We start from the raw sequence: 23561 nt of genomic DNA on the forward strand, positions 1-23561 counted from the left end.
TTGATGTATGTTCTGCTGTACCGCGGGAGCTGTGGGACCACGGTAATTTTTTTTTTTTTGCTCTATTAAAAATGATTTGGAAAATATTTTAAAAAGCCTAAAAATTCAAAACGGGGCTAATAATTCTGACTTTAACTGTAACGGACTTCAGTCATTTTTATCGCAAAAAAAAAAAAAGGAAGGAAGCAATTTACACAACTATAAGAGCAACAATGAATAAGTGCAGTAGGCGAGTTACAGGTGTGTAAAGTCTAAGAAGCAAAGCATTAGTAATGTAAGTTTTATATATATATATATATATATATACAAATGCCGTTCTGATGCAGTTAGGGAGTTCATTCCAACAACTGGGCAGATTGAACACGAGAGTTCGAGAGGGTGATTTCTTCCCTCTTAGGGATGGAACCACGAGGCAACTTTAATTCACAGAACGCAAGTTTCTGGAGGGCACATAAATTTGCAGAAGTGAGAGCAGATAAGAAGCCAGAGGGCAAACCCAGAAGTCGCTTTGTAAGCAAACATCTGAGCTTTGAATTAGATGCGAGCAGCAACTGGCAGCCAGTGCAAACGGATGAGTAGCGGAGTGACATGTGCTCTTTTAGGTTTATTAAAGAGCACTCGTGCTGCTGCGTTCTGAAGCAGCTGAAGAGGTTTGATAGAGCTAGCTGGAAGCCCAGCTAGTAGAGAGTTACTTACTTACACGCTGTTGGTCTTGTTGCTAAAGTGCTTCTCCTGCCAACTAAACCTTCTGTGCTCAATATAGTCTTTACCTTGCGTTTGGACACGCCTCGAGAGTAAAAACACCCGAAACTGCAGCGAGGGGCGCAAAACCGTCCACACTCGACACACAAGCTCTTACAGTAACCAAGGAAACAGTGGGTAAACTTTTCTAGTACCATACACAGAGCTGAAAACAAGTTTAAATGTCCTACAACCTTACACAAACAGCAGAAAACAAGTCTAAGGGTGCTTTCACACCTACACTTTTGTTTCGGAACGTGTCTCGTTTGCTCAGTTAGCGCGATTCGTTAGGCATATGTGAACAGGGCAATCGCACTCTGTTCCGCGCCAAAGTAATCGCTCCGAGATCGCTTGAATGAGGTGGTCTCTGCTCGATTGAAACGAACACTGGAGCGGTTCAATTGCAGTGAGAAAGTGATCCGATCCGAACGCGGTTAAATCACAGTGTTTTATGGATATGTAATAGGCATACGGCTATATGAAGAGAGAAGTATGAGTATGGCGGGAAGTTTCGCGAGTCTCCGGATGCCCTCAAACGAGTGATGATCTCCCGGTAATCAAGCGTCTCCCTCCCGGTCCTCAAATAGGCATCGTCGCGCACCCTTCTCACCCTTCCCCACCGCATCTCTCCTCAGAAACGTTGCGCACCCTGTCAATCACCACCAAACCACCACCTCTCCTGACAGCTTAGCGGGACACTGCAAAATAAACCCTGACACTCTGACCAATGTGAGGAGAGTTTACTCGCACGTGACTCGTTTTAGCTCTTTTGGTTCGATTAGAAACTTTGCAGTGTGAAAGTGAACTGCTCCAAGAGCAAAGAGCAAAAATGTAACAATTGTAATCTCCGTTTCGGAAAAACTGTATCGATTCACAGGTGTGAAAGCACCCTAAGTGTCTTCGAACCATACACAACAACTGAAAACACGTGTAAATGTACATGCTGTTGGTCTCGTTGCTAAAGTGCTTCTAAAGTGCATGTTCCAGCCAAATCCATATAAATGTTCATACAATTCTTTAAAAATCTAAATGTTAAAAACGGCCAGGGATTTATGACAATTAAACGCGTCATAACAGTCTTGTGAAAAGGGTCTATTGACTTCCAGCCACTTGATTTCACCCAGTACGACATGTTCCAGGATTAACATCTATGTTGATCCAGGAACAACATACCAATCAGCCAACCACAATTGAGTGATATGTTTCTACATGATTGTTATCCAACTATTTTTCCCCCTTGATTTGGAAATAATTTACAGGTTGGGTTTAGGGGTAGGGAATAGATATGGATTACATTTTCTAACAAAATCACTAGATGTAATCCAAGATCGCATCGTACTTGGCAAAATCATGACGTGCCATTGACTTCCATAGTATTCTTTTTTTTTCCGATTGTGGAAGCCGATGGTTTTCCACTCCCTTTCACTCAGGTACCACCTCATCAACAAAGCAGAAAAAGACCCAATTAAAGGTACACAAGATTACTAAATCAACTGCTAAATAAATAAATAAATAAATAAGAGGCATAAATGGCCTTCAGCTCATCACGGGAGCCCAATCCCTCAACTGGCAGGCAGGGAATTAACACGTCCAGCCACGGAAGAGGCCAAAAGTGCTCTCTGTTCATCAGCCAAAGCGCCTTCTTTTCCAAATCTGAAGTGACAGGCGCAGACAGTTGCGAGCAGGTAATATCCCATTGTGACCAGCTGATTAAACCTAGGGTGGGCCATTGATGAAGAATACTCTCTATTATGTTCCTGTCTAATTACAGTGGCCGGACGAATAATCTGAGAGGCGGCGACGGCCGAGGGTTCTAGAGAATACACGGTTAATGAGGTGAGCCGCTCGAATGAAAAGGTGAGAATCAATCACAGAAAATCAAGGAGCAGATTGTTCATTAGGAGTCAGAATAATGCACAGCATGCCGGCAACTCCAGCGGCACAGCGGCTTTAATTAGGAGCCAGACGAGAGGCCATGCAGATTTATGAACACTGTCATAGGAATCACTGTTTCCAGTGACATGGACATGAATGGATGCGTTTGGATATCCATGGCTGAATCCAATCGGGGAAATGGGATCTAGGATACAAGAGTCGTACATCAGCTATTGGGTTTTTTTTTTTTTCTATCTAATCGATTGGCTGAAGAGGAGGGAGCATTTTTAACTTTGAGTTGTAGAGGAAGAATGAGATAGGTGCACAGCTGATATTACATTTACATTAGGGATGCTCATTTCGGTTAATTTTGCTAACCGACAACCGCCGCTCATTAATCGGTTATTAACGGTTAACTAGTCAGATTACTATTAATTTTATATTAAACAAACTGACGTGTCTATTTTGTGTCCGACACATTAAATATTGCATTTTAAAATAGCCTACTGATTTATTTTTATATGCTAGCATATAAATAATAGAACAAGACAACAGAGCATTTTCACGCACCTGCAGTGTTTAGCACAGAAGAACAGAATAAACTAAATAAAATGAATAAAATAAATAGGACTGCCCTAAATTATTTACACTTAAATAATTAATTTTTATTGCAAAACGAAAATATTGACTGATTATTTTTAATAACCGGCATAGGCTTTTTTTTTCCAACCATATGTTTTTTTCTTCCGTCAAATAAAATAGCAGACTTCCTCAAATCGCTCGCTCCACGGAAAATGTGCATTTATTTAATGCCCCGCTGTTATTATTATAATCACAAAACCTTTTTACATTTTTAATAGAAATCATTATTTTAAAGATTATGTCCTGATATGGTTTCCTCTCTCTCCCTCGCGGTTCAAGTGTGCGCAATGCGTGATGAAAAGACAATGACAACATGCGCATATGTAGACTTTTTGTAAACAGTTTTGTTGTTTAAATATGATATTGCATTGATGTGCATACATGCTTTATAAGCTGTAAAATAAAAAGTAAAGCCTATTTGTTGCGTTTATTACGCAGATCCAGGTCAACATCAGCGCTGGTTTAGCATCAACACGTCTGTATCAAACAGCAATATTCTTCTTCCATTTTGCTTCTTTGGCAAATGTGTCTGTAGGCACGGGTTATACGTTATCGTCCCGCAAGTTAAGTATGCAGTTGAACAAGGGGCCGAAAATAAGGCGCACCTCACTGCCTTTATGTTGGCAAGGAAAAAAGAAGAGGCGCGGTCCTCTAATGAAACGAATGAATCAGCAGGGTATCGATTGTGCAAAAGTGTTGCTGTCTGTGTCGTTACAATTGTAATATTTAATAATATTGTGATAATCAAGATTTGTACATTCATACAGCTCTGGATAACTTAAAACAGCGACTAGACCTTCAGAGCGGCATTAATGCGTCCTGAAATAAAGCGAAACGGCTATAAACTCCAGCATGATAGAGTGATTATATACAGAGCCATATACCTTTATCTTTAAATAAAGTATAACTATAGAAACTGTGTTCATCTTAACTGAAAGCAGAAAAAGTTTGCGCTGTTATAATCCACTTACCTTTTAATACATTTTGGTGCGATTATAATCCACTATTAATAACAACAACAAAAATGACTGAATGTTTTGAATGGATAATGTAGCCGTGGCGGGATGCATTTTGGTCCCCACCAAGGAAGAATGAATGTAGCAGAAACCATGCTCTTTAAAAGTTCTCTGTAGTTGTCTTGACAACATAAACTTCTGCTCTGGGATGAGCCTCGTGCAAAAGATGCCCCTCTTAACGCAAAGACGCATTCAATCGGCCCCTTATGCAGCCAAACTAAAAATAAATAAAATAATATTTTTAATCGTTTAACTGATAGCATTAAACGGTTACAAACGCACCCTTTCGGTTAACGGTTAATCGATTATTTTGTGCATCCCTAATTTACATTGTCTCATTTAGCAGATGCTTTTATGCAAAGTGAGTATAAAAGACCTTTCTTGGAAGCTTCTTTTGTACCAAATCATAACTACAATCTTTTTCAAATCACTGCTTTAACCAATTTACCTGATTACTATCTGTTACGATTGACCGGGTGGATGGAGGCAAAAAGGTGTCACAGAAGCCGCTGGTGAAAGTGAAGAGTGATTTATTTACACAAAGTGAAAACAAAAATCCAGCAAAACAGGTGAAAGTGACAAAATAACAATAAAGAAAAATAAACTATTCAATATTTACAATGTATATACAGGCTTGTTCAGCTAAATCAAGTAAATGACCTGAACAAAATCTGTTAGCAATACTGACACAAACACAACCTACAACTACCCACTTCAAGTGAATGTTTGGGGCCATTTTATTTTATTGGCCCCGCCCATAGGTTAAACCATTTTACTGGTAGTGGGTTACCATGTAGACAAAAAAAATACATAAAAAGACATTCAACAGAAATATAAATTAATGCAAGTAAATGAATATGCATACAAAACTCAAAATACAACACAACAAATAACCAATACAAATTTAAACAACAAAACTGTGATTATTATTTACTGACCAGGGGGTTGTGACCCTGATGATGTCATGGAAAATGGCTGCTCCAAAGAGAAGGCGGGAAAAATCTGTATAAATGGCTTTGTTTGAAAGTTAAATAGGTTTGGTGCTGAGAAATGGAAACTGGTAAGTATATGTAAACTCTCTTATGTTTAGTTAATAAATGAAGTTTAAAAGAAAATGTGTCTGTGTTTTTGTCAGTATTGGTAACAGATTTTGTTCAGGTCATTTACTTGATTTAGCTGAACAAGCCTGTATATACATTGTAAATATTGAATAGTTTATTTTTTCTTCATTGTTATTTTGTCACTTTCACCTGTTTTGCTGGATTTTTGTTTTCACTTTGTGTAAATAAATCACTCTTCACTTTCAACAGCGGCTTCTGTGACATCTTTTTGCCTCCATCCACCCGGTCAATCGTAACACTGTCCCTAAATTGCTCCTGTCCTAACTTTTTTTTCTTTTTTTTTTTGGAGTGTGTTGCAGGTCTGAATGACAGGAAAGAATGTATATCTACAAAATAAATAAAGTCCACCAGACCGAACATGAAGTATTTTGTAATCATATTGTCTGCAATGAAGCACAAGTAAATTCAAAAATCCCTTCGTCTTTGTTTATTTGCGTTTTCCATATTGTCCTAACTTTTTTTTTCTGATATGCGGTTGTATATACAATTTTGTAAAATGAGACATAATAGGTCTCCTTTTAGTGAAAAACTGAAAAAATCTTTCATGTGAGCATATCAGGGCCTTAATTCACCCTAAAAGGCAGAACTGCTCGCTTTCAAATCTTTCCATCAGATGTAAAAATAACAGACTACCCCTAAAATATCAATTTTTTGACATAACAACAAGCACAAAGTGGCTTTTTCAGCAATCACTCCATGTTTTGAGCCGAGACGCGAGCTCTCTAGAGGCAACAGGCTAAGCGTGTGCTCCATCGGAGAGAGAAAGCAAAATAAAAACCAAAGGGGTGGTGCGGTGCATGAGGAAAACAAAGTTGGTTGGAGGGGCTGATATTTGCATAGCTGATAGAGATTGGGAAAAGGAGGAGGAAGGGGGGGGGGGGGTATGAAACGAAGCGGCGAGGTATTTTTAGAGCTGACGGAGGAAGTGGGAGATGTTTATGATTTTCAGAGCGACTACTCCCTCCCCGAGGTTCTGCTTCACGCTACGAGTCTTTGGCAGCACCGTCTCTCTAGTCAACCTGGCTCCCTTATGCACTGTAGACTGACAAGAAAAGAGTTCACATCCAATACGCCCATGCACTCAAAACACAAATGTAACGTGAGAATTATCTCCTTGTGACTTTTGGACTGTTACAGAGCATTCTCTTTGTTTTTAGCAAGACGCATTAAATCATGTGCCATGGAAAATGCTTGTAGAGATTTTCACTGCAGTAAGCAAGTCAAGGGAGAAGCCGGTTATGATGACTTTATACTCGTCACTAGTCTAATTCAATAACTGCGTGCAAAGGACAAAACTCCAATGTCACGGTTTGCGGCTGTGCTCAAAGCTGTGGTTCAGCTCGTGTTTGGAAATGCATTCCCTTAAAGAGAGATTCAAAAAAAAAAAACACAGCTCTCCCTCTGACCCATTTTCTTTAATGTGGCAAATAAGGCAAACCGACACAAGGCACGGTTTCCTGACTTGTGTTTGTGTCTGTTCAGCAGGGAAAAAATGCACTCCTGGGGTAGGAATGAGGCAGTCCTCCTGTTTGGACTTCCTTTTTCCTTCCTGGACGTCCTGGTCACAACAAAGACCCCTCACCTGAGCAGGACATTGTGGGGGACTGCCTTAAGAAGAAGCTAATACTTACAGTTGGTTCCTTTTTCAAATGTTTCCCAAGTGATGTTTAACAGAGCAAGGGATTTTTCACAGTATTTCCTATAATATTTTTTCTTCTAGAGAAAGTCTTATTTGTTTTCTTTCGCCTACAATAAAAGCAGTTTTTAATTTTTTAAAATCCATTTTAAGGTCAATATTTATTAGCTTCTTTAAGCTATACATTTTTCAATAGTCTACAGAACAAACCATCATTATACAATGACTTGCCTAATTACTCTAACTTGCAAAATTAACCTAGTTAAGCCTTTAAATGTCACTTTAAGCTGAATACAAGTATCTTAAATATTGAGTCAAATATTATGTACTGTAATCATGGCAAGTTCTGTGTGTAGTTTGCATGTTTTCCCCGTGTTGGCGTGAGTTTCTTCAGGGTGCTCCGGGTTTTTGCCACAAGGACATGCGCTATACAGTAGGTGAATTGGGTAAGCTAAACTGTCTGTAGTGTATGTGTGTGAATGAGTGTGTATGGATTTCCCTGCCATGGGTTAAAGCTGGAAGGGCATCCGCTGTGTGAAACGTGCTGGATAAGTTGGTGGTTCATTCCCCTGTGGCGACCCCACAATAATAAAGGGACTAAGCCCAAAAGAAAATGAATGAATGAATGAATTTAAAGGAATACACATATTTTAGATCTTTTTTTTTTTTTTACACTAATGCAGATCATTATTTTTTGACAGCTAAAGGCACTCTATACCCAGGCCAAGACAAATCAATAACATATTTAATTAATAGTGCAAATCGATTAAGGGTGAATCCGTATTGTTTCCAAAGCAAAACATTAATAATAACAAATCTATCTTGCTTACTTTCGTTATTCATCTGATTTTGTGCTCCTTCCATGACCATTTTTTGCCTTAAAAAAATGTATATAATTAATAAATGTGTTGTATATAATTATAATTATATTAATCAACTTCACAATATCAATATGCATTATAACCAGGGCTTGACATTAACTTTTCTGATCACCAGCCAGTGTGGCTAGTAGTTTTCCAACATCACAAGTTCCGGAAGCCTCTATACATTTGCGCACGTCTCCCTCCCGGTCCTCAAAAAAGTCACCTACCCTTCTCAACCCTCCGCACTCTTCAGATCAACCCCTCCCACACACACACTTTTCACATGATGACGATGCCATCGTCCATCTCGATGTTTCACATTAGACATCTTACGATGCTAAAATTTTTCGACATTGCCCAACCATATCTTAAATGAAAAAAATACACTGCATGACTACTTTTACTTCCGGATGAAGCTTTCTGAGAAACAAAAACACTGTTTTAGCCCGAGGACGCATTTCCTGGGTAAAGATTAAGTCTAAACAAAATGTCACAGCATAATTTAGTCAAATACTAGGGTTAATTGGTGTCTTGGGAAAAGCACTGCCACATTTACAGCCCTATAGCTCCAGACTCCAGTTTATTTACGGATAATCAGACGAAATACAAACTCAGGTACAATAAAAGCCACAATTATAGGCAGAATTCAATCTCGCCGTCCTCTAGACACACTGACAGATTGTGTCTTTAAAATCCCTTTCGCTGCAGCTCTTGGATGGGAGGCGGGGGGACACTTTCCCTTTTGTTCGGCATGAACCTAGAAAACCCATCCAGCTCGGCGTCCAAGGTCTGGGCACAGCCGCGCTGGAAACCCAGACACAGCCGATGGAATTGCCATGGGAACGAGCCCCTTGACAACGATTTCATACTCAACAGAAGAAAAGAGAGCAATATCTCTCCAGTCTGTTTCTCTCCCCTTTATTCGCTTTCTTTTGAGATTCTCTCTCATATTCATATTCTCTCTCATCATCATCTTCGCGCTCTCTCTCTCTCTCTCATGCTTTCCATCTTTCTTTGATTCTAATTTGGATTATATGCCATTTCATTTTTACAAGACTAATGTAATTTCCTTTATTGAGGAAGCGGGCGTTAACCCTCTGATGGTACAAGCAAGTCAGTGTGGGTGTTTTTTTTTTTTGTAAAACGGCTATTGAAGCAGCAATTTGGGCTCATCTAAAATACCATTTTTACATTTCTTCTGAATGTTATTTTGATTATATGCCGTTTTATTTTATAACTCAATTATGATTTGCTTAAAAGTGCAGGAAAGTGGGTTGATTCAGTTTGTTAAATTGTTCTCTGATATCTACATAGTAGGTTTGTGGCAAAAAATTAAACATACATTTTTATGTGCTCATTTATAACTTTAGTATTTAAAAAGTTTGCTTTTGACCATATTTGGCACAGTCATGAATATTAATGAGATCTGCTCTGACAGTCCACAGCTCTGCTGTTCACCTAAGGTAGCCCCATACATACAGTACCTGACAAAAGTCTTGTCGTCTATCCACGATTTAGGAACAACAAATAATAACTTGTAATAACTTCTAGGTGATTATTTGGCATCAGAAGTGTTTTATATGAAAGGCAAAGACCTCTAGATTATAAAATAAAATATGATCATGCATTGATTTTAAATGATTTAATTAGTACAGTAAGGTCTGGCTTTGCTCAGACAAAAGTTTTGTCACTTAACAAAATTATAAATAGAAATAATGTACAGAAATAATGTACAGTATAGAATATGAATCATGCTGCAGTGGAAAGAGATTTAATATTGTGTATGACTCCATCATGAGCTTGGAGGACAGAATCCATACATCTCTGCAATGACTCAAATAATGTATTAATAAAGTCATCTGGAATGGCAAGTTCTTGCAGGACTCCCAGAGTTGTTCAAGATTCTTTGGATTCATCTTCAATGCCTCCTCTTTCATCTTACCACAGACATGCTCAATAATGTTCATGTTTGGTGACTGGGCTGGACAATCCTGGGGCACTTTGACCTTCTTTGCTTTCAGGAACTTTGATGTGGAGGCTGAAGTATGAGAAGGAGCGCTATCCTGCTGGAGAATTTGCCCTCTCCTGTGGTTTGTAATGTAAAGGGCAGCACAAATGTCTTGATTCCTCAGGCTGTTGATGTTGCCATCCAGTCTGCAGATCTCTCGCATGCCCCCATACTGAATGTAACCCCAAACCATGATTTTTCCTTCACCAAACTTGACTGATTTCTGTGGGAATCTTGGTTCCAGTAGGTCATCTGCAATATTTGTGATGATTGGGATGCAGTTTAACAGATGATTCATCAGAGAAATCTACCTTCTGCCACCTTTCCAAATGATCAACTAGAGGTCAAGTTATTATTTGTTGCTCTTACAACTGGGATCGAGACTTTTGTCAGGTAGTGTACTGTATCTGGGTCAGAAATGACCCAAATGCAAAGCATTTTACATTGTTTTTGTATCTCTCTAAAAAATAGTGCAGTTTGAGGCTGCTAAAATTGAAAACGACATATTTTATAGAAATGCATATACTTTCCTGGATAAAGAAATTCTCTCCTGCTGGTCAAAACAGACCTGAATGCCGTAAAGAACATTTTAATAATGCAAATACATTTTTTATTCAGTGTAAAAGCTCCATGGATGATAAAAGGTTCTTTTATATATGCCAATATAGAGCCTTTGTATTCAAGTGTGAATAAGATTTTCATCAAACCACCCACACCAGTGTCCATATGCAAGACCGTATGTTGTGTGAGAGTGTGAGACTGTTTTCAGTGCAAAAAAAAAAAAAAAAAAACAACAACAACAACGACAATGAAAGCTTTAAATCGCTTTTCATGTGCACTTCCCTAGAAAGTGATCCATTTATAAGCAAAAAAAAAAAAAAAAACTCAATGTGATCTACTAATGACAGTCAATAGCAAGATTTACTTAAAGGGACAGTTCACCCAAAAAATCATTTACTCATCCTTTACTTGTTCCAAACCTGAATTTCTTTCTTCTGTTGAACACAAAAGAAAATATTCTGAAGAAAGCTGAAAACTGCTGAACGTTGACTTCCATGTTTTTTTTTCCATGGCAGGAATAAATTTCAGAATAAAGCGCAGGAGCGGTCGGTAACTGGTTTAATGTTGGACCGGAGCGGGCCGTCTAACAATATCGCTCCCGACTCCCGAGCGGGCGAGCGAGCACGCGTATATATGTGTGTGAATGAGACAGCTTGATGCTGTGTTTAGCTTGTTTGTTGCTATATGTGTGTGCGTACGCGAATGAGAGGTGTGTGTGTGTGTGTGTGTGTGTGTGTGTGTGTGTGTGTGTGTGTGTGTGTGTGTGTGTGTGTGAGCGCACGCGAATGAGAGAGAGAGAGCTTTGTCTGTGTGTGTGTGCTTTATATATATATATATATATATATATATATATATATATATATATGTATATATATATATATATATACTGTATATATATATATGTATATATATATATATATATATATATATATATATATATATATATATATATATATATATATATATATATATATATATATATATATATATATATATACACGTGTGTGTGTGTGTGTATGTTTATACAGTCAGCTTGCTGTCTGGACTCTGTATAGCTGGGTGGTTTTCGGTTTTGTTCTCCCCCCGTTCTCTTTAGCGGGATCGGGCGCGGCGGGTAGAAAACGGGGCAGGTCGGGCAGCTTTGATGCTAATCTTTAAATCCACTTTTCAATATTGTGTGCATATTTCCCATAATTCCTGTATGTATATTTAAAGTAAAAATCCAAAAGTAATGACCCTGCACCTGCTCCATACCTTATTAAAGTCTCAGCATCCCAAAGCTGGTGGTGGCCTTAGAGTTTTGCACAGTACTGTCTATATATTTTTTTTTTTGCAATGTCTGATGTATATGCATGTACACTCACTGGCCACTTTATTAGGTACACCTGTCCAACTGCTCGTTAACGCAAATTCCTAAACAGCCAATCACATGGCAGAAACTCAATGCATTTAACGTGGCATGGTTGTTGGTGCCAGACCGGCTGGTCAGAGTATTTCAGAAACTGCTGATGTACTGGATTTTCACATAAAACCATCTCTAGGGTTTGAGAATGGTCACAGGCACACCAAAATTGGACAAAAGAAGATTGGACGAAACGTTTCCTGGTCTGATGAGTCTAGATTCAAATTTGGTGTCAACAGCATGAAAGCATGGATCCATCCTCGCTTGTTTCAACGGTTCAGGCTGGTGGTGGTGGTGTAGTGGTGTGGGGGATATTTTCTTGGCACACTTTGAGCCTATTAGTATCAACTGAGCATCGTGTCAACGCCACAGCCTACCTGAGTATTGTTGCTGACCGTGTCCATCCCTTTATGACCACAATGTACCCATCTTCAGATGGCTGCTTCCAGCAGGATAACGCGCCATGTCATAAAGCCCGAATCATCTCAGACTGGTTTCTTGAACATGACAATGAGGTCACTGAACTCAAATGGCATCCGCAGTCACCAGATCTAAATCCAATAGAGCACCTTTGGGATGTGGTGGAATTGGAGAGTCACATCATGAATGTGCAGCCAACAAATCTGCAGCAACTGCGTGATGCTATCATGTCAATATGGAGCAAAATGTCAGAGGAATATTTTCAGTACCTTGTTGGATCGATGCCACGAAGGAATAAAGCAGTTCTGAAGGCAAAAGGAGGTCCTACCTGATACTAGTACAGTGTACCTAATAAAGTGGCTGATGAGTGCATATGCATGCATGTGTTTCTCCATTAAAACAATCAGCGCTCAAGTCCTGTCAAGTGAACTATATCGTGTACACGACTCAATCAATACCCATGCAATTCTCCTAGCTACTCATTTACAAGTGACTCAATCAAGAAATATTAAAGATGTTTTATTCCATGGCCTGTTAAAGCGTGTGTTTTTCCTGCAAGACTTGCAAATTTCCCCCCGCTTTGATTGTTCTCTGTTTTGTGCTTAGGCATTGCCAGCGGCCTGAATATTTGTGGCAGAGGCTCGTCGCTGCGACAGGAGGAAAGAAGCTAATCTTCGCACACATCCGGGAAAGCGTAATCCGTTCAAAGTGGCACCTCGTGCAGGAGAAGAACAAAAAAATTACCATTCATCTTCCATCAGGGCGCGCAGCAAAAAGCCGCGTTTCATCTCCTCAAACTGACTCAGCTGAGGAAAAAGGTGCCGAATGCGCAGCTCCGACAGCGAATGTGACATCTGATTTGTAGGCTGTCTAATCACAGGAGAGGTGAACACTTTCTCTCAGAGAAGAAGCAGCAGAGAAGAGTCTGTCCTAATTGTACGTGAGGAAAAAAAAAAGCCGCCCAGAGATCACAGGGGGAAGTAAAAAGTGACGAATAATGCAGAAGAACGTCGTAATTAAGTTTGGAATGCACTAAGGCGTTCCAATTATCCAAATGAGATTTAATTGAGCACAAGAGAGGATTCTCGGTCCTAATTAGGTTACCAAAATATTGAAGCTTCGTTCGTATTAATCATGTTCCTCGCGCAGGAGGATGATGATACAGGTAGAGTCAACAGCTGCAGGAGTCAGAAAGGGGCAATTATCTGCACAGTCGCTTCGTGGGACTTTTAAGGTGAAGGAAATTACAGATCTATAGGTCGCTTTTCTGTTACAGGATGAAAACAAAAAGGTAATTGTGACTTTTTGTGTCACAGTTCAGGCATTTCAGCGTTTGTAGCTCATATTCTAACTTTTTTCTTTTGTCAGTTTGCAACTTAAAGGTGCTTAATGGCTTTTTGGTCCTACATTATATAATGGGTTTTCCCAGTACTGGGTTGCGGCTGGAAGGGCATCCACTAGGGCTGTGCGATTAATCGAAATCGAATCGCGATTTGAAACATTGCAATTAGCTAATCGCAAGAGGCTGAAATATATATGTATTATATATAGGGATGCACCGATATGGATTTTTTGGCCGACACCGATAACCGATAATTCTTCAGACTTGGAGGCCGATAGCAGTTATGTATAGGCCGATAATTATAAATATTTTTTTTTATACAGCAAACTTCATAAAAGATTGAACTGCTCTTATGAACTGAATATTCTATACTCGAAGCAAAAAAGCTTTAACTTCAAAATTGCAAGGTGATTATAGACCTATATTCACAATTAATTAGCATGCAAAAAATTTATTATTTCCTTTTCTTCATAGCAAATTAACATGCAACTTGACTGTTGCATAAAAATAATAGGTTAAATAACAAAATGGGATTTAATTAAACAAGCAAGTTATATATATTTAAATAAGATGAAAATGAAAGAGCTAAGGACTGAAACCAGCTCAAATCGTCTGAAATAAAACGTGTTACAGTGATGTACATATGAACAAATATGTCATGTCTGAAAAAGCCTTTTTCAGAGGTGTTTTGACAGTTCAGAGCCACCGTACAAGCGAACAGCTAAATATATATAGTACTTTAGAGAATACGGCACAGGTTCATCGCATTTGCGTGTTTTGGATTCTTTTGAACACATGTAGGAGCTGCTTGTCAATCAGACAACGCTTCTGCGCTCGTTCTTGCTGTCAATCGCGGGAAAATGATCGATGAAAAGTTTATGATAAACCGCTGACAGTTTCACTTAACTGTAGAGGCAGAGTTGCCATCAGAGTCAGATTTTGATACAAAACCTGCACTGAGCTGACTTTATGACAAACACAGAGCAGAATATAAAGACAGAATGAGCGGCTAATCAAGACCCCTATGACTGGATTCACCTCTCACCTCTCCCCCGTGCTACAGTGTGTGTGTGCGGTGACAGCTCGCGTGCTCGTTAAAATCACTATGAATATTCCGATCAAACTGAATACAATCTTACATCAACAACACATGGCAAGCAACGTGTTGATAATAACAAATAATCAGATTACAAACAACCGTTATGTTTACACGTGTTGTAAAATGTCCAGGTTCTTTAAGGGACTAGGCTGCAGTTTGGGTGTGTGTGAAGCAGAGAGGGAGAGAGAAAAGAGGAGCGGTTTTTGGACAATGACTCAGTGACTGATTTGTTGTACCACACAGAAAGTAATAAATATTTTGGACCAAGTTACATGTGTCCTCAACAATTTAGAGATTTTAATTTTTTTTAAATTTTTTTTTTTAACGCCGTAACTCACTACTGTTTGCTCTACAGAAAAATTTGTGTTCGATTTCTGAATATTTATAAACAAATTTGGGTAATAGTTAGAGTTAATGTCTTTTCACTTCCTTTTTTTAAACACTCACTGCATTTTAGCAGTAAGAAGCTACCATACAAAATATTGAGCTGAAGCTTGACTACAAAATTAAATCGCAAATCAAATCGAAATCGCACTGTTAAAAAAATAATAATAATAACAAAACAAAAAAAACGCAATTTGATATGTTGCCCAAACTGCACAGCCCTAGCATCTGCTGCATAAAACATTTGCCGGAATAGTTGGTGGTGGTTCATTCAGCTGTGGTGACCCCTGATATACAAGAGACTGAGCTGAAGGAAAATGAATGAATATTATCTTCTACTGTTTAATTGTAAATGTTTACTTTCAACATTGACAACTTTCATACATTGACACATTTAATTGCGATTGTTGAATGACTGCATTCAGTTGCTTGTAATTTTCTCTACACTTTCATTACTCGTTTCCATTTTCTCATTCCCTTATTTCTTTTAGTTATTTTTATTCATTTTCCCTTATTTTTGACTTTTATTTTTTCTTATTTTTTGTTAAAAACAACAACAACAACAACCACAACAACAACAACAACAACGATAACAATTTGTATTGTAATAATGTTTGTTTGTTTTTTTCACAATAATAAATTTGCAAACTCCACACAGAAATGCCAAGTGACCCAGCTTGGACCAGCGACCTTCCAGCGACCCTAAAGTGCACAATAAAATTTGATTTTTTTGAAATTTGAAACTTAGAATTGGAAATAAAAGTTTACTTGTATTTAATTTTGGAGCGACGCAGTGACACAATAGGTAGTGCTGTCGCCTCACAGCTAGAAGGCTGCTGGCTTGAGCCTCAGCTGGGTCAGTTGGTGTTTCTGTGTGGAGTTTGCATGTTCTCCCCGCATTCATGTGGGTTTCCTCTGGGTGCTCCGGTTTCCCCCACAGTCCAAAGACATGTGGTACAGGTGAATTAAGTAAGCTAAATTGGCCATAGTTTTTGAGTGTGAATAGGTGTGTATGGATGTTTCCCAGAAATAGGTTGCAACTGGATGGACATCCGCTGCGTGAAACATATATAAAAATAAATAAAAAATAAATAAAAAAAAAGTTTGAATTACAAAATGTGTGTGTGTATATATATATATATATATATATATATATATATATATATATATATATATATATATATATATATATATATATACTGTATAAATAAATATATACACACACACATACATATATATATATATATATATATATATATATATATATATATATATATATATATATACATTTTGTAATTTAAACTTTTTTTTATTTATTTTTTAGGAAAATAAATTATTCATTCATTCATTTATTTTTTCGGCTAAGTCCCTTTATTAATCTGGGGTCACCACAGCGGTATGAACCAACTACTTATCCACCATATGTACATATATATATATATATATATATATATATATATATATATATATATATATATATATATATATATATATATATATATATTATTATTATTTTTTTTTTTTTTCACTTTCAATTGTGAGAAATGGAGAGGGAAACTAATTTTTAGACACAATTAGCCTCAATGACCTTACTAATATTATTTACTGTGTTCATAATGTATTGCAGAACATTTCAGATGCTCTTGAGGTGGGAGATACAGGTGGGTTAGGGACATGACCAATCTCTAACTAAAATGATCAAATTTACAATTTATAATGACATGCACAGATGAATTGTTCACCACAAAACTAGAAATGTGAGCTAACAAAATCAATACGGTTAATTTAGATTTTATGTCTACTTTTAACAAACACCAAACAAAATTTTTAGTTTGATTGTAGCGACCTTTGCAAATGCAAACACAGTATTTTCTCCTCCCCCGCCTTGAAAAAAAAAAAAAATTGGCCATTTTTTGTTCCTTAAAGCAGCTTGGAGCAGTAATAAAGGCGTCCTGCTGATGGCCTTATGACGCTGAGGAGCAACAGTGAGTCTCTAACAGTGGTTTTTGCAAAGGGTCGCTGGAGACGAGCCCGTGATGTGATGCACCAGATTCACAACAGCAGCTCTGTGTGCGTCGACTCCTGAGGCGTCTGCAACTGATTAATGACACTTTCTCTGCTTTTACATTCCTTTCTTAAAGGGCGTTCACACTGACAGCGATACGCGGCTGTAAGGCAATCATTTGTAATGAGTGTTGGCAATTTCTGGCAACGTTAGCGAAGGGAGGCGTCAGCAAGACCGCCTACTGGCAGTATAGATTAGCATACTAACATACTCCTCATAGTTGTTCAACTGTGTTTAGTTCTTATAGTGTGTACAGTAGAAGATTCTCTTGTATGAATGGGATATATTTGAAAAAAAAGGCAGCAGAGAACAAAGTAGAACGCAATGCACTCCAATTGACCTTCTAGTTCTGGCAGGGGTTTCTAAAATGTTTAACCCATTCTTGACTCGTTATTTGACTGGCATAGTCTTCTACATAGATGCTAAATATTTGTTTTTATTTCCAACATGATGCCATTAATAATAAAGACTTTTAAAAAAATAATAGGAATGTTTTTAAGAAATTGAAATGAAGCTGAAATAAAGTGTACTGTAATTATTAGATGATTTTTTTTAAGCTAACTGAAATAAAAACAGCCAATTCGTCTGTTATCAGTCGATTGAATGGGCGTTATCATTGGTTATCAGCTGAAAAATATGGTCCTTCTGCGCCTACTAGTAGTGTGTTATCATCCATCTACATGATTAATCAGCTATAGATCACATGTGGCTGCAGCCGGAAGTTAACAAGAGTTATTTATATTATTTATTACATTTTCCATTCCTTGTATTATATTATACTAACCCCTACCCCATCCCTAAACCCAACCATCACAGTAATCTAAAAACAGATCTGGATCTGGAGTTTTCTCGACAGTTGATTAACCATGTGGATGGATGATAACAGCCTTTTGAGCCTACCAGTAGGCGCAGAAGGCCCCTACTGGCCCATATATATCAGCTGATAACCACTGATAACGCCTATTCAATCGAGTGATAACATTTACAGTGGGTAAATAAATTTAAAAACTATTTTAAAAACTAAAAATGTACATTTAAATAATTAATAAAAAAGAAAAATATATATTTAAATGTTTTTATATTTAATTATAAAATTAAAAAAAACAATTGCATACAATTTATAAAAAAAATGCCATTTTTTAAAATATGAAATATACTGAAAATGGTTAAATATTTTTGTTCTAATTAAAATTAAAGCAGTAAGTGGATAAATAAATGTTTAAACGCAAACATATAGAATAATATATAGAAATGTTTTATATTAAATTTATAGAAATTTTAAGAATTTTAAATTCTTTTTTAAATAACCTTTTTTCTGTCAAATCACTAAAGACAATAGTTTCACTTATTAAAATACGATAAAATAAGATCCCAAAATATGCTAAAATGGCATTTAAATCAATGCTAATAAATAATTTATCGGTACATTTATAATGTTAAAGTATATATATATATATATATATATATATATATATATATATATATATATATATATATATATATATATATATATATATATATATATACTGTATATACACACACACACAGAGAGACACACAGTTAAAGTCAGAATATATATATGAATCCTCCAGCAGTAAAACTTTTACTTTAAGTTGCAGCTCAACATTTATGCTAATTATTGTTATGCAGCTGTGCAAATATTCTTCATGCATTTCCTAGTTTTTGTTTGTTGTTTCTTCAACAACAAACTATATAAACTCCTAAAAATAGGAACTTAACAGATATGGTTTCATACAGTAAGCATATACAGTTTTCCCCAATACAGTTTCCCTGTAGAATTATGGCATTTGGGTCAAATTGAATATATATATATATATATATATATATATATATATATATATATATATATATATATATATATATATATATATATATATATATATATATATATATATATATATATAAAACGTCCACAATGAAGTGCTAAATAAATCTGAGGTAAACTTGGTTTTATATTCGGACATTCGTTCAGTGCCACGCTCCCTGTATTGTTTACCACGCTACTTTAGAATATTCGGTCTAAAATCCCATCCAATGACTTCAAAACAACATGAGCACTGTTTCATTGACAGTCGGTGTCAACAATGTTGTACTTTGATAGTCATTTGGCTGATATTATGATTCCCCCATTTAGCATTTGCATAGAATACTTTTCTGAAATTACATGATTAATTTCAAAAAGTCTGAATATAAAACCAACTTTACATCAATCTAAAGAAACACATTTATTTTAAAAAATCCGTAGTCTAGAAGTGAAGGTAAGCATGCACAGTCTTCCTGCAGCATCACACTTTTGGCATGTGACTCAAACTAAAGCATTGATCTGTGATGAGCTTTACGAAGAGCATCTGTCATAACGGATCGAGACGTTTGCTGTTTCACATCACCACACAGTGGCAAAACTTGCGGCTTGCGGCTTCCTATGATTGATTCCTTATCACGGACTACACTCGTGTTGTGTTTACTTTCAAGCCAGCACGAAGAAGAGTGTAAATAACACCAAAATCCAGACCCGCGCTTACCTGTTGTGAAGGTGTCGACACCAAGTTGTGTAGTCCGCAGTAATCCCGCGCATGAACCACAGGAGCAGCTGCTACGAGTCCTGCCGGATGTGATGGTCGTGTAATGATGATGATAATAACAATAATAGTAAGTCCGTGGATCAGTCGTCCTGCGGCAGGCGGCAAACGGAGCGCAGAAAACACACTTTGCGCGCTGCTGTTAGGTCATGCTCAAAGTATGTCTGTGCAATGTTCTGCAAGCTCAGGGAAACCACATCCTCTGACATACCTCTTGTGTCCTGCTGCGTGTGTGTGTGTGTGCGTCTGTCTCGCTCTCTGACTGTCTGAGATGACAGACCGCGCTGACCCACACACACACTTCTCTCTCTCTCTCTCTCTCTCTCTCTCTCTCTCTCTCTCTCTCTCTCTCTCTCTCTCTCTCTCTCTCTCTCTCTCTCTCTCTCTCGATTCTTCAGTTCCTGCCCACCGACTGAAGAATCCAACTGAAGAGAAGGAGGAGGTGCTGAGAGAGAGAAAGCAAGAGAGAGAGAGACATAAAGAGAGAGGTAAATACAAAGAGAGAGCGAACTGATTTTGGAAAAACAAATACTTGATTACAATGTTTATATAAAACGTGTAAATTTTACTTTCACCCTTTAATATCATACAAACAAAATAAGGAATAACATATGTATGCTAAATGAGATCGTCACATAGTCTAATATTTACATCATTTAAGGCAGGGATTCCCAAACTTTTCAGTCCATGACCCCCAAAATAACAATGCCAGTGACTCGCGACCCCCAATATCTTCTGAGGTGGTTATAAATCCAGAAATCTTGCATGCAATGGCGCGCACACCAATAGACCCAAGTCTATTCTTGGTTGATTTTTTTGTAATGTATGTCAGTGCCGTAAATAGGCTAGAAAGTTTAACCTGGTGTTATAAAATTAATCTGCTGCATCTGACGCTATTGCTTTGTCTTTAATGTAATGTAATTACCCCAGGGGTTGCAATCCAATAGAACTATTAACTATAAGCTATAAAGTAACTATATACAGTAGTACATAGTAACTATAAACAACTATTTTTTTCTTTTTTTAGTAGGTTATAAATAATATAAGGTTATTCTTATAGTTTATTAAAAATAAATAGATTTTTGGAAATCACCAGGCGACCCCCCTTCAATGTCCCGTGACCCCTCGGGGGGGTCCCGACCCCCACTTTGAGAACCACTGATTTAAGGTACAAATGAAATCAAAAGTAGCTATGATTTGATAGTTGCTCGCTAGACTTGCTCTCGTTGCTAGTTTTGAGGTGAACGATTCATCTGTCATGAAGAATAAATAACTGTTGCCTTTGTAATCTTTAATTGAAATCTGAAAATGCCCTTTCTGGTTTTCAGTAAATTCTCAGATATTTATTTATTTTTTTATATTCTCCTATATAGGCTATTAAGTTATGTTTAATTTATTTAAACTATATTAAATCAAATAACAACCTGTATTTTACCATTAGTTTTGGCTCGAACCGTTTATTGATAATTAGCCTATTCAAAGAAAATTGAACTGAGCTCTGTGAAAAGTTTTGTATGGGCTACAGTCAAAACCTAATATTAAAGCCATGGCTGTGGCGAGTCGACAATACTGTGAAACGATTTCTCTTATCAGAAATCAAACACAATTATACCAGGCGCAGCATTGTATTAGATTTTACATGGAGAAAATAAAACACCTCCACCTTCCTACCACAGAAAAACAGCCACCCGCGAAACATTGAGTCCTCCACCTTCAGAATGGCCATAAGAATGAAGCTCGGCTGCCCCTGATGGTAATATAGTCAGAAAATTTTGCTGAGTACTGCAGCTAACCGCGGTTAGTTATGGCATTCTGTTCCCTGAGATGCTCATTTCTAAGTGCAGTTTATCTATAAACCAATTTTGAGAGGATCACATGCTTATGATTGCTGGCAGCCGGCTCCGCATTATTCAATTTATGATTCACCAATCAGACGATTCCTAAGCCCGTATAAATATCCCTAAGTTCCATATAACAGCCATCTTCGTTTTGAAGAATCCCCCCTCCACCCCTACTCCCCCTTTTCCAGTGGTTAGCACTGTTGCTTCACAGCAAGAACGTCACTGGTTCAAGTCCTTACCAAGAGAGCCGACATTTCTGTGCAGAGTTTACACATTCACACATTTATCTAACAGCAATTCATAACTTTTTGGATTTAGTGGCTAATTCGTATGAAATCGTACGATATAATTTGTACAATTTAGTACAATTTGCTTATCCCCCAATGACGATTGGGGTTAGGGGTGGGGTCAGGTGCCACGCCTCCTTTTTAAAATCGTACTATTTCGTACGACTGAACTCGTACGAATTCGTACGAATTAGCCACTAAACTGGCAAAACGTAAAATACTTAAGTTTTCTCGTGAGATCAGGCTGGATATGCCCACCATAATAATGCCCCCCTCCCCACCCCCCACCCCTTAAAATAATCCCCAAATTACTAAATGTGTTTATTTGGAGCTGTTTTATTCTAAATAAACAATTAAATGGTCAGTAATATGTTAAAATTATTATTATTCTGATTAAAGAGCAACGAATGAATCTCTCATTAAGACTTTTTTTTACTACATTAAATAATTCAATTAAATTCAGCTTTATTTGTATAGCGCTTTTACAATGTAGATTGTGTCAAAGCAGCTTCACATAAATGGTCATAGTAACTGGAACAGTGTAGTTCAGTTTTTAGTGTTTAAGTTCAGTTCAGTTTAGCTCAGTTCAGTGTGATTTAAAATCATTACTGAGAGTTCAAATACTGAAGAGCAAATTCATCGATGCGTAGCTCTACCAATCCTGAACCATGCGAGGCAGTGGCGACAGCGGAGAGGGAAAAAAACTTCACCTGATAGGAGTGAAGAAAAAAAAAAACCTTAAGAGAATCAGACTCAGTTGGGCACGACCATTTTAATTTCTCCGCTGGCCAAAAGCCTTGTGCAGCGCTTCATTTACCGTGGTGAAATAAGAGGTGTCACTTTAAAAATGCACACATCTAACATTATAATGAAAGGATTCGACTGCTTTCCTAACTTTTTATGATCATTTAAGACGAAATTAGTTGTGTTTGGAAAAAAACCCCACCAAGATCGACATCCTTATATGTTATTATTATTATTAATTATGTCTGTATGTCTGTTTAAACACGCACTCAAAAGACTTTCTCTCCACTTCAAACCGTGTGTGTAGAATCCGTTTGGGAAACAGCATCTGTTTATCACTATGGAGCACGTCAGCTGACAGTCTTGCACCTTTATATCACTGTGTCGAGGATTGTATAGGATGGGCGACGGCACCTGTAATCAAAAGGAAATGGAATCGCGCCGTTTGTAACATTTATTTATAAAGCTGCGTCCCAAATTGCATACTTATGCACTATTCTACGCCATTTTGTAGTATAAATAGTGCAAGTAGTGTGTTCACACTGAAAACTCTAAAAATCATAAGTGCACTTTAATTACCCGGATGATGCACTCATTCAGCCGCTAAAATGAAGTGTGTAATGATGGACACTTCACGCACTCAACGACTGCAGGTTTGCTTACGTAGAGGAAGGGGCGGAGCTATTGGACGCACATGTTAAATAACTTTATTTATTTTGGATGGTAAAAGCAAAATTCTCCTACGAGAGTGATTATAGCGCCTCCCGATGGTGAATGCGGCAATACTCACGGCAGGTATTATTTGATAATTCGGTCGTTTATTTCACTGATTTGGCAACCGTCAAACGTCATCTGGGAAATGGTTTGAATTTCCGCTTAGTAAAAAAACATTAGTGTACCATTTAGGACGACAC

The 23561-nt window shown here is 37.4% G+C and overlaps 1 protein-coding gene across 13 annotated transcripts in view; it reads right to left on the reverse strand.

The window, feature by feature from the left end:
• The window catches only part of rftn1b (raftlin, lipid raft linker 1b), a 400288-nt gene that overhangs the window by 179755 nt on the left and 196972 nt on the right, over positions 1-23561 (reverse strand). For 8 of the 13 annotated variants that reach the window (XR_015512126.2, XR_015512123.2, XR_015512124.2 and 5 more), the window contains exon 1: positions 19719-20043. The exons of the other annotated variants lie outside the window; for them this stretch is intronic. The gene's annotated coding sequence lies outside the window, so the exon portion shown is untranslated. Of the gene's footprint in view, positions 1-19718; positions 20044-23561 lie in introns of those variants that run through there. 13 annotated transcript variants of the gene reach the window in all.

This window comes from Danio rerio, chromosome 16 (genome assembly GCF_052040795.2).
Source record: "Danio rerio strain M-AB ecotype USA chromosome 16, GRCz13ab, whole genome shotgun sequence".
Taxonomy (NCBI): Eukaryota; Metazoa; Chordata; class Actinopteri; order Cypriniformes; family Danionidae; genus Danio; species Danio rerio.